A 16,673-nucleotide genomic window follows, 5' to 3' on the forward strand; every position below is an offset into this window, starting at 1 on the left:
AAATATAATTTTTAAATCAAATCACTCTTAATTACACAGTAATAACACCAGATGACTTCATGGCTGTATAATTACTTTATCATGACAAAAAAATATTTTCCTTAGTGGACATATTACAGTTCCCCTTGTATAACAATCTGAACACAAAGACAGTCAACAGCAGAAGTGAGACAAAAGTTACAAGTTTGTTCTGATTTTTTTTAATGGCTGCAACTATTCTGGTGGTATTTAACATTTTGCATCAAATATATAACACAGATACAAGAATGAACGGTCATTCCTAGACCCCTGTTTTTAAGTATGACATTACATACCACATTTTAATTGCACTACCCACTATGTTTAGAAACTCAAACATTGAATTTCTCTTATTGTTTACCATTTTGCAATATCCATTCGATAGTACAAAAAATACCTGTTGATCCTGACAGAGAATTACATAGTGGGTCAGGTTGAAAAAGAAACACAAGTCCGCATAGTTTAATCAATAAAAAAATGAAAAGACCAACTAGAAAACATCCTTGTACACTCTCCTATACCCACAGTTGATCAAGAAGAATGCAAAAAACTCAATAAAGCATGGTCCAATTTGTTGCAGTGGGGGAAAAAATTCCTTTCTCATCCCCCAGATGGTAATTGGATATTTCCTGGATTTACTATTCCTGCCATTATTACCTATATATGTTAGTATCTAACCGTATGAGTTAATATATCAAAACTCTTTCAATTGTATATTTAACAGACCAAAGTGATCAATAAGAGAAGTTCAATAATTGAGTTTCCATTCATCTTAAGAATACCATGACATGGCAGGTGCTTTTGCTGCACTAACTATCTTAATTTTCCAATTCTCTCTGTGAACTACAGAACATATCCCCCATTGTTTTGGTGTGGGACATTTTCTGTAGTCCTGTGTTAGGGTTACAAAGCTGCTCCTTCATAGTTATACTACAATAAGTCAGCACTGTCACCCTATTGCAGAACACATGCAACTGACAGGATCACGAGATGAAATAAAAAAAAAATGAATGCAGCCACCCCATCTAAGAACTGATAAGCTGCAATATATTACATTTTTGATCTTGGGTTTAGATATGCTTTAACGAGGTTGGGTTGGGTTGATTTATGATATGCTTCTAATGACACTATTCTTGTGTGTTCTAAATTGCCAACATACAATTACCTAATTGCTTTACAAAAATCCATTCTTTTCTTGTTTTATAGAAAACTGTTTTAGCTTTGTTGGACAGCTGTTAAAAGCCTGAATGTAAAAAATGCTAGTACATTTCTCTCAGAGTATGATTTATTCTGATTTATGATTCTTGAATTTTGTATTTCACGCATCTGTCTCAAAACATAGGGCTTCACTGCTTCTAGACACTTTTGATAGCTAAGCCCCAATATGTTTATTGTTTCACCATCACTAACATAATTTCTCCTGAATTGTGTTAAGATATTATATTCAGGCAAACCGTAATTATACATATGTAGAGATGTCTTATTTAAAACGTATTGCTTGATTTAAACTGAGGCTTAAGGCCAAATATTTTTTATGTGTCTGATGAGCTGGGATTTAATCTTCACAGACATTTGGACCTTTTAATATCATTGTGTAATAGCATGATATAATTTTGTTTTATCAGGCAAGTATTAGCAGATTCTATTTCAAGTACCTGCTTTCAAAACCCAACTGGTTTTCTCGTTCCTTTCTAAAATTAGTTGTCTGCTCCCTTTTGTTCCAAGCTGCTAGACCTTTCTGTATTGTTGTAAAAACCTGACTTGTTGTTAGTATGTGATTGCTTGATCAAGCCTATCTAAACAATAAAAACTCTGTGCAATTAACTCATCCTTCAGGTTTTGCTTCCCAAAGGAATCCCCCTTACAAACACAGGCAAAACTCAAACGCTTGCAAGCGGTGTTACTATATTAGCTAATTAGAGAATGTCTTCATCTATTATTAGAATCAAACAATAAAGACAGATCTAACTTAAATTAGATGCTGCTAATGCAGAAACAAATGAAAATAGCTTGCGAAATTAAATATGTTCAGTTGTTGTTTATAACAATAAAATGGACATCTTTTTCAAATGGCCATCAATCTTGTAAAATGTACTTGCCCATGAGAAAATTATATGGAGCAAAACAGAAAGGTTAAGAGTGAAGATGTTTTGCTTGTACTTTATCTCTAGAATTTAAAGATGAATTCCTCATCTATTTTCAGTTTTTGATTTAACTTGTTCTCACTGTGTCCTAGATTATTATTATTTTTATTTATTATTTTTTTTTTGGGGGGGGGGGGGGGGGGGTTTAGAGTCCACTGTCAGAATAAGAAGTCAGTCATTTCTTTCACAATAACTGGGATACTGCAGTGCTAAATACCTTTACTACTGGGCTTTCCACTATCCAAGAACATGAAAGAAACCAAAAAAGAGTACTCATTTGTTACAGCTGAACCTCAGGCAAACAGCTAAGTACACAGGAAAAATACACAAGAAAATCTGCCAGAATTGTTTTTGCATTTTTTTCACACATTTAAAAAATATATATTTTAGGCCCTTACAATTACATGAAACCCCCATACAGTACATACTTTCTAAAAGCAAAGACCCTGGAGAATAACATTTTGGTAGTTCCTAATTTTACACCATATTTATGCAATGCTTTATCAAGCACAAGTGGTCAATAAAAAAAACACATTAAAGTAATTTTAGAGCACACAAACAAATCTATTATCTGTTTTTGTTTGTAAAATATAAAAGATGAGGATGTGTCAAGTAAATAGATCCCCAAATTTCAAGCCTTAAAGTTTCATGCGCTCCACAAACGACAACGAACTTTGGTACCTAAAATTTGCAAATAGACAATGTTTTAAAAGTCATAATTTTAGAGTTAAACAATGTTTGCTCATGCTCCTTCATACATGGCGATATGTAACCTATGTATCATCACATAGGTCATAAAAAGTAATAGTTGAACAACAGAAGTGACATAATGCACACTATTTCTTATGTTTATTATAGTTAGTGGAATTCGGCAAACAAAGGTCCACTGGTCTCCAAGCAAGACCTACCATGGGGATCCTAGGCCCACTGTTGGGAAAGTTAAACCCAGGAAACATGGCAGGGAATGAAAGGGGAAGTACAATACTATGGGTCCGGGAAGTTCTGTACAACTATCCTATTGTTTCACCTGACAGCTAACTGTCAGATTTTAAGTTTACAGGTACTCCAGGCTGCTACAGAAGTGTGTGTAAAACCTCCCAATGCTGGCAAGGTATGACATACGCTGGGATAATTGAGCTTTTTTTTGCATGCCAAAGGATGTACAATACTCCTGTCTATCCAGTTCTGAGATTTACACATCTCTGCCACACCTTATTTTTCTCTTCTGCTCCTAGAGTGCATATGTGCACCTGATAGATGGGAAGTGGCATCAGTGCTGGGCTGTAGTTCCCCCATAGGAATAACCATAAATAAATGCAAAACCACAGAATGGGTCAGAACAAAACCTAGTGCTACATGCACTTGGCTCCCTGAGCATTCAGCAATGATTTATATGTTGTGGTGATACTTATTATTTAAAACATAACATTCTTTTCCTGTCTAGCTGCTTTAAATGTGAATTTATTCATTCTCCAAGATTCTCAAAGATCATATCAGACACTGTAGTTGGGTTTCAGTTGGTTTCCAACAGCTCAGAAACACCTGCTGGTTGTCTACTTTACCATTTGCGGACTGACCCATGCACATATACGGTGATGGGGTGCATCACGTACATGTGTGTGAACCAGCATTTCTTGGTAGGGGGCACAAGCACGCATACAGGGCTGCTGATAGGGGGGGACCACCAGCCCTCCTGTACTGGGCCCTGCCCTGTAGGGGGGCCCAGAGGCAGAGGGGGGGGACTCCCACATTATAGGGACTATACTAATCCTGAGCTAGGGTCCCATGTAGTATGCATGGGAGGAAGCAGAAAGCAAATTATTTAAACACTTTTGGGAGTAATCTGCAGCCGTATGTCCAGACAATTACATACAGTACATTACACAAGTCCCAGTCTCTTCTATATCAATACGCCGGCTGGGACTTGTGTAATGTAATTGTCTGGACATACGGCTGTAGATTACTCCCGAAAGTGTTTAAATACTTTGCATTCTGCTTCCGGCTGTCCAACTTCGTGCCCAGGTGAAAGGAGCAGAGGTTTTAGAGGAGCTCAGCTTCTGGCTGGTCCCCACGCTCCCAGATCCAGAGGATCCAAGCCCCCCACCCCAGGAGAAGCACTGCATGAGGACCCCAGATAAAAGAAGCCAGCAGGACCAGGTACTTGTGAAGTCGGGGGATGTTAGGTGGAGGTAGAGACTGGGCCCGGGCTCTGAGCATAAAGTTGGCCATACTGCATACTGCTCTCCCACATATCTAAAATATTGTGGGTATTCACCGTGCCCAGAGTGAAAGTCTTTTCCTTGCTGTACTTTCTATTGCGTTAATATACAGTATATGTATATTAAACCCTGCATTTCTCCATTGTACACAGTCCACGGGTTAGAGGGAGGGGTGCTCAGGTTCAGGCTTATGTGGGGGGCCCCGCCAGGTAGACTGTACGGGGCCCCATGATTTTTAACAGCAGCCCTGCGCATACCTGTCACTCCATCTGTGCTATGATGTTCTACTGCACAAGTCGGTTAGCAATAATTAGTGGCTGGGACCTGCTGATTGGCTTAGTGAATTACAGCACAGAGCCTTGGGTTATGAACAACACAGGGCTCTGTAAACGAAGCAGAGATGTGGCTGTTTTTTCTTCAAAAGCCACATCTATTAGAAAAAGTAGTACATATTGCACACAATACTTGTTAGGCACAAAGTTAACCCTTTCATTGCCCCTAGATGTTAACCTCTTCCCAGCCACTGTCATTAGCACAGTGACAGTGTATGGTGTATAGTATTAGCACTGATCACTGTATCAGTGACACTGGTGATGTCAGTGGCAGTTAATTCCCACTCAGTGTCAGCTTGCCCGCCACACTATCAAGATCCCACTGTAAGTAGCCGATCACTGCCATTAATAGTACAAAAAAAGAATATACTGTAAATATACCATCATCTGTAGACACTACAACTGCCAAGCAAACAAATCAATATACACTCTTTGGGATATTTTACCAAAAACATGTAGCAGAATACATTCTGGCCTAATTTTATAAAGAATATTTTTTGGATATGTGTAATATCACCAAAAGAAAGCTCTATTTGTGTGAAAAAATTATTTAACTTTTGTTTGGGTACAAAATTACATGACCACACAATTACCTGTAGCACAGTGCTAAATAGTAAAATATTTACTGCCTGTGTTGTAAACTTTGAAAATGTATTTCTGCACAATGCTTATAGATACAGAGATGCATGATGCATTCATTTAAAATGCCTTTAATGCCTGTTGAGATGTAAATACTTTAGTGTGTATCATCTGGGAACAGCCTTGCTTTAAGTAACACCTAGCGGTCCCCAGCATTTGATTGGATAATAAAAAGAGAAGAAGCACACCGAAGAGAGTATTTCTTTGTAACTCTACTCTCACCTCCTTTCAGTATGCCCCTTGCTAGTACATGGGCACCACAGCACAAATAACTAACTATTTCCCTCTACCTGGTTAAGTTCTGCTGTAAAGGGAATTTGTAAGAGGCTGATACCAAACCTTGCATTATTTTGTGTTTTTTATAACTGCCTGGAGTTAAGTTTTAAGAATATTTTGCTGTATGGTGTGAGTAACTGTAAGCTCAACCACTGGCTGCTGTGTTTTTATCTGTGGGTGATCACCAAGAGAAAAATTTTATACAATTTTAATGTAATGTAACAACCAAAAATGCAGTAACAAAATCTGTCACAAATCTGGCCAACACAAGAATTAGGAAAAAAAAACAATACACAACCTCTAGTGACAAGCACAGGACAGTATAGAAAACATTTTTTTTTTTATAATAAATCAGGTTGGTAATAGAGTCCTAGAAGCAAGCTGTTCATCTACTTGATTTATATACCGAATACTGTATGTCCAAAGGGTGACAATAATAGACAAAGTGTAAAGCTCTATAACTTCCCACGTCCCTACCCTGCCAGGGAACCCACCTAAACACCTTTTCCTACAGCCTACTCTATAGATTACCTCAGCTACAAACAGCACAGTGCATTAGATACAATTTGGCCTACAGCACAGTTTCTCACACACTTTACTGGATTACCGTAGTCATAGAAAGTTAATACAAAGATACATTTAAGTTATACTGGCAGTATTTTAAGTGTGTTTAATGATGTTGAATAAATAAGTGACTGGACTGAATATAATGTCTACTTATAGTTCAGCTTTAAAACTCTCTGCAAATTTTTATTTTATGAGATTAAATATCATGAGGTTATTCATGTAAGATAAATATGGTTGATTTTGTTGAATTGCATAAGTCTAATCACCTGAGACAGAATCCATAAATATGTTTTATTGAGTACCTACAGTGAAAGGTGGCCATACATGGCCTGATAAAAGCAAGCAATGTTAATGTCTCAAGCATTTCTTGCCATAATTCTACGATAGAGTAGAGCAGTAACAAGCACTTCTTGTCATAGGAAGTGTTTAATAATACACTATGAGCTTTTACAGCATATTAAACACACTCTTTTCTACCAATAGCCAAAACTATTGGACAAAAAGGAATAAAGATTCCACTATAGTTTAACCTCACCACTAACAGCCATCACATAAAGTGTTACTTGGCAGTACATGTCTCATTCAAGAATACACTGATGTCTCATCTTTTGAAGCATGTGTTGGTATGTGGTGTCATCTACAATATATTGTCAAAAGTATTGGGACACCTGCCTTTATACTCACATGAGCTTTAATGGCATCCCAGTCTTAGTCCGTAGGGTTCAATGTTGAGTTGCCCCACCCTTTGCAGCTATAACAGCTTCAACTCTTCTGGGAAGGCTAGCCACACGATTTAGGAGTGTGTCTATGTGAATGTTTGACCATTCTTCCAGAAGAATTTGTAAGGTCAGGCAGTATGAGAAGGCCTGGCTCTCCATCTTGGCTCTAATTCATCCCAAAGGTGTTCTATCGGGTTGAGGTCAGGACTCTGTACAGACCAGTCAAGTTCCTCCACCCCAAACTTGCTCATCCATTTCTTTATGGACCTTGCTTTGTGCAATGGTCCAAATCATTTGGTGGAGGGGGGATTATGATGTGGGGTTGTTTTTCAGATGTTGGGTTTGGGAACTTTTAAGGGGTCAGCATACCAAGACATGTTGGACAACTTCATGCTCCCAACTTAGTGGGAACAGTTTGGGGATGTCTTCATTCAGTAAATGTATAACACACTGGGTGATGGAAGGAGATGCAGATAAAGACATAGTTGTATGTATGTAAGTATGTGCATTAGTTGTATGCATTTCTTTTCCCCTTATAACCTGTGTATTGATAGGTACACATGGAGTAAAAATATTTAGCCCATGTGTCCTCATCCAACAGAAGCCAATCTCATGACCTGTTGCTGTCGAACAAGTATGCTGGAAAACCAGCAGCCATTCTCCATCTGATTGGCTGCAAGCTCTGACCAGTGTGTTCTAGCGGAGGAGGGGGGCAGTCCCCTTGTCAGAACACAGTAACACAGTGGGGGAAATCACCGCACAACCATCACATAGTACAGGAATCTCACCATTTTTTTTTCCAGCTCATTAGGTTTCATAAAAAAAAACTTCCTGTGTTTACCAGGCTTAAAAAAAATGTACTGTATATACTTACCTATTTTCAGGCTGATCCAGACTGGTCATGTGATCTCCCCTGTGTCATCCAGCCAGCATTAGATGCAGAGGAGAGGGGAAATTGCTCTCATACTGGCTAGTAAAGCCTGGAGTGGTGACATCACCCATAGGCTTCAATGGCCCATCCATTGTCGGTGCTCACTGCTCTCCTTGCAGCTACACTGGTTGACACAAAGGAGCTGGATTATGTGACCAAACCAGAGAGGCCTGGAAATAGGTAAGTATATACAGTGCTGTGAAAAGCTATTTTCCCCTTCCTGATTTTTTTTGCATATTTCTCACACTTAAATGATTCAGATCATCAAACACATTTTATCATTACACTAAGATAACCTGAGTAAATCTAAGATGCAGTTTTTAATTAATATTTCATTTATTAAGGGAAAAAAGCTGTTCAAACCTGCCTGGCCCTATGTGAAAAAGTAATTGCCCCCTCCCATGCTGAATCATGAATCAACTATGATTAACCACATTTTTTTGGAAAGCTGAGTTAAATACACAAATGGAGATAACTGGGAACAGTGGTGAACCTTCCCAGGATTGGCCGGTCTATGAAAATTACTCCAAGGGCATGACAATGACTCATCCAGGAGGTCATAAAAGAACCCAGAACAACATCTAAAGAACTGCAGGCCTCTGCAGGCCTCACATGCGTCAGGTAATATCAGTGTTCATGATTCAACAATAAAAAAGAGACTGGGCAAAAATGTCATCCATTGGAGAGTTGCAAGGTCAAAGCCACTGCTGAGCAACAAGAACACAAAGGCTCATCTCACATTTACCAAAAAACATCTTGATTATTATGCAAATATTCTATAGACTGATGAACATTTTACTTTTTGGAAGGTGTGCGTCTCGTTACATCTGACATAAAACTAATACAACACTTCACAACAAGAACATCATACCAATAGTCAGACATGGTGGTGATGGTCTGGGGCTCCTTTGCAGCTGCAGGACCTGGACGACTTACCATAATTGATGGAACCATGAATTCTGAGCTCTACCAGAAAATGCTAAAGAAGAATGTCCGGGCATCAGTTTGTGACCTCAAGTGCTCTTGGGTTATGCAGCAGGACAATGATCCAAAACACAACAGCAAGTCCACCTCCAAATGGTTCAAACAAAGAAACATTTAGGTCTTGAAGTGGCCTAGTTAAAGCCTGGGCGTAAAACCAATTGAGATGCTGTATCATGGCCTTACACAGGCAGTTTGTGCTGGAAAACCCTCCAATGTGGCTGAATTCAAACAATTCTGCAAAGAAGAATGTTCCAAAATTGCTCCACAGCAATGTGAAAGACTCATTGCCAGTTATCGCAAATGCTTGATTGCAGGGTGGCACAACCAGTTATTAGGTTTAGGGGGCAATTACTTTTTCACATAAAGCCAGGCAGGTTTGGACATCTTTTTTCTTTAATACATGAAACCATCATTTAAAAACTGCATTTTGTATTTACTCGGGTTATCTTTGTGTAATAATACAATTCGATGATCTATCTCATTTAAGTGTGACAAATATGCATAAAAAAAATCAGAAAGGGGCCAAATACATTTTCACAGCATTGCACATCTTTCTTACACAGGTTAGTTATCATAAGTGTTGGGGAAGGAGAGGTTTTAATGTTAGTATTAGTCTGTTAAATGTAAGCTAAATTAAATAGTAGGCAATTTGATTTTCTCGTAGACATCTCAAAAAACTCAAACACAAGGTTTCCCCTGTAGTCACTGGATTTGTAAAATATTGTCTTGCCTTTTTTATATTCACTATTGCTTAGCACGTACACCGAAATGTAAATGGACAAAAGTGAGTAGCACTAGTTGTGAGGACATGGATCAGAACCCATAACAGCAGAAGCTTATATTACAGCACACGGATGTTCAGGGCCTTTGATTTTATCTACAGGCAAAGGATACAAACATGCAGGTGTGTGGAGGCACGGACATAGGGAGAGTTCCTAATTATACCTTCCCAAAATCTGCCATCTATCTTCCAAAAAAGTCATTCCTAATTGTATTTACAGCAGATATACAAGTACATGTAAAAGATTTCACTCTGATATAAATAACCATAACATTGAGTGTTACAGGTTTATATGGTGTATTGCTATGTATAGTTTAAAACTAAGCAATTAACATTCTAAATTTGCTCATTAGATATGCAGTCTCTGCTTGCTGGGAAGGGCTTTGTAAAATTACAATAAATCTCATTAACAAAACTTTGCCAGAACGGAGGGTCAATTCATTAATCTAACTGACAGGGGTCTCAAACTGGTGACCCTCCAGCTGTTGTGAAACTACAAGTCCCATGAGGCATTGCAAGGCTGACAGTTACAAACATGACTCCCATTAGGCAAAGGCCCATCGTGCAGTTTCGCAACAGCTTCGAGGACGCTAGTTTGAGACCCCTAATCCAACATATCAGGATAAGTATTCTCATTAAGAAAATAACAGTTTTTTTTCAGTCCAATGAGATTTGAAATGTACGGTCACATGTCTGAAAATGAAGATCCTTATCCTTATGTTAAAGCTATGTCTGGGTTACTGTGACTGAAAACTATAGATTCTCTGGTAACCAAAAATGTAATCACTATATGATTTTTGCATAGCCTTTAGGTCATATACAGCATATAACAAATTAGATGTATTTTTTTAACTCAAAATAGTAATTTGATTCTACAAGGCTGACATGTGACCTATTAATTCCCATGAGATGTGAGCTGTAATGATTCATATTCTGCCATATTACATTATTATGACAATTTCATGGATTATCTTGTATTTGCACAGGGAATATAGTATAGGAAGTAATTCCATGTAAAATCCACATTTATAGGCATGTTGTAAATCACATTTGCTGTGTATCAGCACATATTATATGACGACCATTAGTACTTGAGCTAGTCAGCTCTACTACAGTATCACTTTCTACCATTAATGTTAGTAAGCAGACAGAAGATGTAATAAATCAAGTACAGTAGTGTCCATAGAATGGACTACTTATTCAGTTCTGCTATAAAATGGCTCCTGGTGCATTATTTAGCAAGTCCACATACATTTTCTGCTTTAAATGGCATCTCATTAAAATTCTACTTTCCTTATGACTGTTTTAAATTAATGATATAATACATATTTATTTTTCCCACTTTAAAAGAATTTGAGTCGACATCTGCAAGTAAAAATAACTATTTTGTTTCTCTTCAGGTAAATTGTATCATCATTAACTGTATTGGCTGTTTTTTAGTTCACGGGTTGCCATCACTTTTCCACCTACTGTTTGTTATGTTAACATTCCCCACGCCTTTATTCTGCAGCTTTGAGCCATAGAAAACACAAATGTTAATTGTGTTCAAAATCTATATATATACTGTATATGGATCACAGTTGCTCTGCTCTAAAGACTAAATTATTTCATTAATCAATTTATAGAAAACATTATAACAAACCTCAGGTCTCAGTCTGTTGTTTTAGAAAGGGTGGATTTTGTGTCTGGTCCCTTTTTAAAGCACTTATATGATGTTTAGGGGATGCTGGGCCCTTGTGTGATGGGGGTAAAGAGCATGGCACTTTTCAAGACACTAAAGTAAAACAATTTCACATCATTTTAATGATAAAGGCAATTTTTTGACAGCCTTAAAGGGAACATTTGCTTTGCCTATGCAGTAAAAAACAACTATTTATTGCCAGCCCTGCAACTGTTTTTACTTACCTTTCCTCTGCTCCCCCACCACTCTGTTTGCCTGAAGAAATGATGTGCCAAATGCAGCACATATGAGTATGGGAGATCATGAAATTAACTTTCCTTCACCACACGTGAAAGTCCAAGCACTTTATAATAAGCTGCCCAGTCACCAGGTGCTGTCACATGGAGGCAAGGAGGGAGTCTTCAGCCTTGGCGGAGCTCCATGCTGTGGCCTTATATGGGCAAAGCATGGGTTTGAATAAAAACAGCTAATAATTAAACTACATTAAGATTTATGCACATCTCATGATGGGAAGTAGTACCTGCAACATGTACTAAAACTTTTAGCCCCCACTTACTTTGTCTGCTGCTCCTGAGTGTTGTTAATAAAAGGGCTATTTCCAAATTCTCTTCTTTACTTCCTATATACTTATGCTGTTCCCCAAAGAAATGAAGTAATATAAATAGCAGTATTTCTATAAGTTGCTCTGGCTGGGATTGAAACCAAGAGATTTAAGTACTGAGTGGTAACATCAGGAAGAATCAAAAAACGATAGTAGAGGTTAAAGACCACAGGACAACAAAGTGGTTTTAGTGAAAATGTTCTATTGTAGATACTGTATTATAGCACGTTCTTTCTGGTTATTTACCTTCTTTATTCACTTAAATGTATGCCCATGCACGGGCTGTGTTTGCTCACCCAATATAAGGGTGAAACACACTTTTCCATGAAAAACATCACAAATGTCCAGCAAAACAAACATAACAAATCTCCATCATATTAAATGATATATGTATGTCCAGAAATGTTGTATGTGTTTTTTTCATAGCGTAGAAAAGGGTTAAAACTCCTATCCATTTATTTTTCTCCTGTTGGGGAGAATACTGTCCTGAAAAAAACAACAGAAAGTGAAAGGAATATGGGGACAATTGCATTCTCAGCATCACCCTACTCAAAGATTTTCCTGCTCGTGGTACAACATTGTAAGCACCAGCAGACTGAAAATAATTGGCACTGAGGCTGGATAGTAGATCAGTTACCCTCTTCCATAAAAAAAAGTAGCTGCCATAAAACCTGGGCTCTTTGGCGTCAGTTCATCCTCACCTCTGAAGGTGTGTCACTTAGAATGGGGTAAGGTGATTAGTGCCTGTCCTGCATCAACCAGTAATTCCTTTCCTCCCCCTCCCCCCCTTTTTTTTCCCCTCCCCACCCTTCCTCCCTTCCTCCCTTCCTACATGTCTGTTCCAGACCTATGGGTAATTTAAAAGTCCCTGGCATTGAGACCTAGCCAGGGGAGATGGGGAACTGGGAGAGTAGGAAAGGAACATCAGCTGAGAGGTAGACTGCTAACATACATCCTGCTCCATGTTGAAGGATCTTAGGCGAGTTGGCCTTTGATTGGCAGGTTATGATGTGAGATGACTTATCCAACTGATCCATGTTAAATATGGGATGTGTAACATGTCTGCCTCTCCTTCCATATGTATGACGAAGCTACATTGTATTACCCATGTTTCCCCTTATGTTTTTCAAAATTGCGAGTCTATTGTTTTGCACATGCCCATGTTGGGCACAGCCTTTATGAATAAATTTATATTTGCAAAAAAAAAGTAGCTGCCATTATGTATTTTAACTGAAACAAGCATCAGTTACAACATCTTCTGTAACAACTCTGACCTTTAAAACACCTCTTTTTTTAACATTTTGGTAACCCTTTACAGGAGTTTTAATATTTGGTAGCCCTAACAGAAGCAATGTTTATTGCTTTCAAATGGAAGGGAATCACATACCAAGGAGGCTCTTACACCCACAGCCATTACCACATCCTGGCAAGACTGATGTAAGGGCCACATGTCATCGTTGTTCTCCTAACCACCCATTGTACCTTACACTATTGAACTAACGCTATGCAGACAAAGTAGATCCTATCTATAATGGTGTATGACTAGGTCACACCAGCACAGGGCTGGCACAGTAGTGTAGTGGTTAGCACTCTTGCCTAGCAGTAAAAAGGGTCACTGGTTCAAATCCCAACCACAACACTACCTTCCAGGAGTTTGCATGTTCTGCCTGTGTGGGTTTCCTCCAGGTACTCCAGCTTCCTCCCACACTCCAAAGACATGCATGAAGGTTATTTGGCTTCTGTCCAAAATTGGCCCTAGTATATGAATGGGCACCTTGGATTGTGGGCTCCTTGAGGGTAGGGACCAATGTGAGTTTGCAATGTACAGGGATAGGGACAATTGTAGACACTCACTCAAGTTGGACTGGTGTCTTTATTCAATCTTACCAACTATGTAATGAAGTAATGTGTGCCTTCTGTACCTTGTAAAATGTTGTTGTTTGTTAATTAATTGTTATTTTCTTATACATTATTTTAGCTACACATTATGAATGTAGCTTCAAGGGTGTTTCAATCTGGTCTGTGACTTATTAAAATTGTTACTTTTTCTGCTGGTGTCAAGGTGTCCTTAGATTGCCCTTAGGTTGGACTGTGTTCTAGTAGTGGGTTATACGAAGTGTCTTACCATTTTTGGGTGTCCACCCAAGATTTAAATCTGACAATTGTGCCACTATGTTTAATGTAACATTTTCAGTACCATCATACATATTAAGGCTTGCCAGACCTTATTATTGTCACAGAAATCTTTTCAAAGTGAAGGGAACCTCTGGCTGGCTAGATGATTGGATTTCCAATCACTTTCTGTTTCTACAACAATGATCAAAAGGACAAATAAGGACAGTGAATCTCCCTAGCAATAAAAGTCTATTAGATGTTTCTAACCCTTTGTTCAGCTATTCTAAGTCAGAAAATAGGTATTCTGGGTATGCAAACACTTTAAATATTAAAATGTGTTTAAATATATTAATTAGCAATAATTAATAATAATTTATTGGTAATACATTATTGCTAATATTAATTAGCAATGATTAAGAATAGGCTAAATCAAGATTGGATCTCAAGCTCAGAGGTTCTGCAACTATATGTATTACTAGCAAGTGTGTTGGCGGGCATTGGACAAATATACATTTGCCAATCTACGACGAAAGCACTGTTCAAAAGGTCCAGTCTTTTCGGTCAATCCTCGATTACAGCTGGTGTAAAATGACTTCTACAGACATATACAGTATATATAATTATAGTGAGGTGACATATTCAGGAGAATTCTTAACTGCATGTAATCTGGACATTTTATATGGTTGACAAAAAGCGACACTATAAATTTGATTATTGTTGGAAAAAATGGGATGAATTATAAATTACTGTCATAAAAATATAATTTTCAAGAGTACAGTGTAAAATTAGCAGTGAATCTTCCATTTAATGACTGCACAGACAGATGTTAAAAGAATGAGTTCAGCTTGAGTTGTGTGAAAAGAATCACAGCTTTTTTTATAAGCTTTTGTAGTGAAATCAGCCACTGTTTACCACATAGTAAAGATTTGTATTCTGTTTAATATTTCACATATTTATGCTGTTCCAAAAACTGAAAAGTAGTCATTTATAATACAGCAATATTAATACATACACAAGAAGGTTACATGCATTGCAAGAATTCAGTGAATATTTCCATGACAACAGTTGCTATGCTATGTCTAATTGCAAAAGGTTTCATTTTAATTACACTGATATTTCTTTCTTTTTTTTGTGAGGCAATAGGGAATTTGTCAGGAAATACCAGGAGAAAAAGAGAAAAATAGCATTTCAAAGTAGAGCTGGTCTCTAGATCCCCCAGCATTTTTAGTGTTGATAAAGGAGATGACTTAGGGGCATATTTATTACAATCGGTAAAAATAACTTTTTTTTGTATCCATGCACTTCATAGGACAGCATAAAGGATTCAATAATAATTAACCCCTTCCTGACCAGCCTCCACAGTTGTACTGTGGAAGGTTGGCTCTCCTGGGCGAATCATCATAGCTATACGTCAGCTCGCCTTTTGACCACTTGGGGTGCGTGCCTCAGACCAGAACGTAAATCTGTCAATGTATACAATATACATTTGTTGTGATTTTTTTTACCAAAAATATGTAGAAGAATACATATTGACCTAAACTGATGAATATTTTTTTTTTTTTTTATTTGGATATTTATTATAGCATTTATTTATTATAGTGTGTATAGCACAAAAAATAAAAAATGCAGAGGCAATCAAATACCCCCAAAAGAAAGCTCTATTTGTGGGGGGAAAAAATATGGATATTTATTACAGCATTTATAGCATTTATTTATTATAGTGTTTATAGCACAAAAAATAAAAGATGCAGAGGTGATCAAATACCCCCAAAATAAAGCTCTATTTGTGGGGAAAAAAAGGACACAACATTGCACAACTGTGCAATTGTCAGTTAAAGCAAAGCAGTCCCGTATCATAAAATATGGCCTGGTCAAGAAGTGGTTAACCACTTTCAGACCGGACCATTTTGCTGGCTTAAGACCAGACTACTTTTTGCAATTCGGCACTGCGTCGCTTTAACTGACAATTGCGCGGTCGTGCGACGTGGCTCCCAAACAAAATTGACATCCTATTTTTCCCACAAATAGAGCTTTGTTTTGGTGGTATTTGATCACCTCTGCATTTTTTATTTTTTGTGCTATAAACAAAAATAGAGCAACAATTTTGAAAAAAACACATTATTTTTTACTTTTTGTTGTAATAAATATCCCCAAAAATATTGGTAAAAAAAATGCAATAAGCGATTATTGATTGGTTTGCGCAAAAGTTATAGCGTTTATACAATAGGGGATAGTTTTATGATATTTTTATTAATATTTTTTAATAGTAATGCCGGCGATCAGTGATTTTTATTGTGACTGCGACATTATGGCGGACACATCGGACATTTTTGACACATTTTTGGGACCATTGTCATTTATACAGCAATCAGTGCTATACAAATTCACTGTTTACAATGGCATCTCCTCATTCAGTTACCCCGTGAGATGATCGCGGGTATGCCCGGGGCGATCGGGTCTGTGGGACCCGCGACCGGACTCACGGGGTCCCGACCGACACGTGAGCGTGCTGCCGGCAGCGCAATCATTATGGAAGGGTGGCATTTAAAACTGGACGTACCTCTACGCCAATATGCCTGCCCATGCCATTCTGCCGACGTACATCGGCGTGCACCAGTCAGGAAGTGGTTAAATCCTTCCAGGGCTGAAGTGGTTAAAGAAGATAT

The 16,673-nt window shown here is 37.9% G+C and overlaps 1 protein-coding gene across 3 annotated transcripts in view; it reads left to right on the forward strand.

The window, feature by feature from the left end:
- The window catches only part of TENM2 (teneurin transmembrane protein 2), a 1,738,186-nt gene that overhangs the window by 91,000 nt on the left and 1,630,513 nt on the right, over positions 1-16,673 (forward strand). The window lies entirely within an intron of this gene.

This window comes from Lithobates pipiens, unplaced genomic scaffold, assembly GCF_037356315.1.
Source record: "Lithobates pipiens isolate NorthernLeopardFrog02 unplaced genomic scaffold, aLitPip1_a1.2 Scaffold_8, whole genome shotgun sequence".
NCBI lineage: Eukaryota > Metazoa > Chordata > Amphibia > Anura > Ranidae > Lithobates > Lithobates pipiens.